Source organism: Bactrocera latifrons, unplaced genomic scaffold (assembly GCF_001853355.1).
Source record: "Bactrocera latifrons isolate USDA-ARS-PBARC rearing strain unplaced genomic scaffold, ASM185335v1 scaffold_54, whole genome shotgun sequence".
NCBI lineage: Eukaryota > Metazoa > Arthropoda > Insecta > Diptera > Tephritidae > Bactrocera > Bactrocera latifrons.
This window is the reverse complement of record NW_017537201.1, coordinates 500,854-504,610: the sequence shown is the minus strand read 5'-3', so window position 1 is coordinate 504,610 and position 3,757 is coordinate 500,854.

The window sequence follows — 3,757 nt, the reverse complement described above, 5'->3', positions numbered from 1 at the left end:
ACGGAAAAATTTAAGAAAATTAAGAGAATGCAAATAAAAGAGAACGACAAGAAATAATTTGTTAAAAAATGTAAATGAAAGCCAGCGCTGTCTAGACTATGCTAATACGCACACACATACACTACACACACACACACTCATATGTAAGTATGTACGTATGTGCAATGTATATGCGAAAGTGAAAAAAATATGGCAAGGCCTGCAATTATTTACTAAGCAACAGCACCAATTACTTGCAGCAAGTGCAGATGGAATTGAGCGCGTTATTGCTGTATTAATGACGCCATTTTGTTGTTGTTGTTGGTTCATTGTCAGTACCGACAATGAAATCAAAGTGAAAGCGGCGCTTGGCAAGACCACAGCTGCACAAGCGAAACATTTTTTTTTATTGAACTTTATGAGTTGTAACATAATATGTATATGTCTATATACATATGTGTGTATTAGGGTGATTAAAAAAAATTTTTTTTTTTTCATTTGGTACTCTGAAAAATAGGCTCCCAGACACCTCTAAGGAAGCCTCTCCAGGAATGAGTTCTTAATTGTAACGGGATGGTCCTCCTACTTACAGTTTTCTATTTTTTCTTATTATCTGATAGAAAAATTTATATTTCGCTTCCAAAATATTTTGTTCCTTAGAGTTATTAGGAAATTGAATGCTCTACAAAAAGATTCCGTTTAAAAGATATTAACAGTTGAAGTTTGATTATTTTTGGGAAAAATTTTTATTTCTTATGAATTTTATAACTCAATGAAATAAAAATCATTACGCATGATGAAACTCATAGTTTTGTAGTAAATTTACTGCTCTATAAAAATGGTCTCCTATGATTTTTCGATTAAGTTAAGCATTTATGAGATATTCGGCGTCAAACATCAATGCATTTTAGGGTGGATCAAAAAAAATTTTTTTTTCGTTTGGTACTCTGAAAAGTAGGTTCCTAGACACCTCTAAGAAAACCTCTCCAAAAACCTATGAGTTTCTTTCATAATGATTTTTTTTTTCATTGAGTTATATAATTCATAAGAAATAAAAAATTTTCCCAAAAATAATCAAACTTGAACTGTTAATATCTTTTAAACGGTTGGGTTTACGAAAAAAACGTATTGCACCTTTTATGTAGAGCATTCAAATTCCTACAAAATCTAAGGAACAAAATATTTTTTGCAGTAGTTGGAAGCGAGATATAAATTTTTCTATCTGATAGAAAGAAAAAAATAGAAAACTGTAAGTAGGAAGACCATCCGTTACAATTAAGAACTTATTCTTGGAGAGGCTTCCTTAGAGGTGTCTAGGAACCTATTTTTCAGAGTACCAAATGAAAAAATTTTTTTTTTGAATCACCCTAGTGTGCATATGTATATAGTAATTTTTCAATATATGACTGTATCAATAAGAAAATAATTACTTGGCCTGCAATTGAACGTAAAAATAATGCAAATGCCTTGCTTCTGTCTATAGATATGTGAACACTTATTTAAATATATAACTAATCTACAGATTCATATTCTCACACACACATATACCTAGATATAACCTTATTCATATATATTTTCTGTAATTACTCGCTAATAACAAATTTATATATACTTTTTTTTTACAAAATTTGACAGGCTACGTCGCTGACAGTCTGCGAAGCCCTCAGACAAGCATTTTCTTGTCTACTCATTTTGATATGTGATTATAAAACTCACTCATGTCAATTTTGATGACAGCATATTGAAAATGCAAGTTTTTTTATACCCAGCGTAGCATGAGTTGTGCTGGATATTTATTATTAACAGCATTAATAACCGCTTACAATTTTGTTAAAGCTTTTTCAGTTGTAGCTTAAGTAGACATAAGTGTATGGCACTTTATTGATTCGGTAACAGAACGCTATTCCTATTTTAGGTTTTTTCAAGTGCTGATGATTGAAGCTCGAACTTAATTCTATTGTTTGCCTTCAGTCGGAGTTTGGCGATCGGCATAAAAGCTTAACAGGCATGCAAAAGCTTTTACCAAAAAATTCTTAAATATTTGGATGAATACAAAATATGCTTCTCAAAAATTAACATTCACTATGATTATAATTTATATTTTATGTTATTCTTGATATCGGGCCAATACCTATTCGAGTGAAGTATGATGCAATGCTTACAGCCAGCCCGCTCATGAGTTTAGGCCATTGAAGTCAGACTTGGCATCACTGTGAGCATAGAATTACATTCGATCTTGTTCATGTGAATTAGCTCGGGCTAAAATGGTACTGCGACCGAAAAAATGAGTTCAATAAATCAATCGTTCTGTGATCGACAGAAGAAAGTTTCAAACTAAATAGTGTGGCTTTCAGCGCTTGTACTGTGTTGCGTTACTACAGCGAATCAAGAAACAGCGGCTGTGGCGGATAAGATATATTGTCCAGATGACAGAGAACACTCCAGCTTTGAAGGTTTTCGATTCAGTACTCGCCGGGGCAAGCAGAAAGGAAGACCTCCACTCCGTTAAAGAGGACCTGGCTGTACTTGGTACTTCAATTGACGCCAAATAAAGACTGGTGCGCTGTTGTAGCCGCGAAAGCCGCGTCTACGTCATTCAAGGATTGTTTGAAGATTTTAGCTCTAAACGTAAATCTCACGTTTTTCAACGCTATCAACAGATCTACAAAGTTACTTTGAGGTAGTGTTGTTGGGGTCAGGCCAAAAAGCTTCTTTTCTAGGCAATAGGGAATTTAATATTATTGGAGGGGTCATAACAGGGCACCTATCTTATAGATCCGACTATAACTAAATTGATTTTTTTAGCAAATCTAGTGAATTGAAGGCTATGCCTTAATTTTATTCCCACCCAGGAGCACAATGGCCCTAATGATGGTCTAAATGCAGTCGCTTGCGATCTGGCGAACATGGACCGCCCTTTTCAACCCATCAACCATGATCATAATGGAAAAAGTCAAAAATAGAAAACGAATGTCATCAAAAGGGTATAAAACTATTTTAGTACATTACTCAAGGTCTGTCAGTAAATATTATATTGACCTCAGCTTAAGCCAGTGCAGTTATAACCGCTCGAACACTCGTTAACTAAAATTCCCGATGGAAAAAAAAACGTTTTTTAGGCCTCCTTTCTAATTTCTTAGGAGATAATTTCAAGTAGAAAAAAAAAAATAGAAAATTCTTAGGCGGCGAACATTACAATTAAGAGCTCATACTTGGAAGGACTTTCTTAGAGGGGTCTAAGAAACTATTTTTCAAAGTACCAAGCTAAAAAATATACGTATTTTTTGACTAATCCAGAGAAAAATTATATCTGAAAACACTTAAGGGCCACACGTAGTATAAAATTGTGAAAAATGATTTTCATTCCATTTATTTTCCATACTTTGTTAGTTTATAATATTAGAATATTAGAAATAAAAAGCATTTTTTCTCGAAACTGTATCTTTCGAATTTGCTTGAGTGATAACTTGGAGAAAAATGATGCGATCAGTATCATACATAATCTGTATATAAATACATTGCACGATTTTCCAAAAAAGCTGGCCAAAACTGGAAAAGTCCTCCGATCGCACCGAAACTTCGTGTATAGTAGTTTTTTGGTTATTATTTTTTCGTAATTTTAAATGGTGGATACAAAATGGCGAGTACTCTTCAAATTTGTGGTACGTGTTCCAATTGGAGCCAAACAACACGTACGTGATTTTTTCCTAAGATTATTTGAAGAAAATAATATCTTCTTAAAATATAAAACAAAACGTTCGAAATGCATTGCGACAAA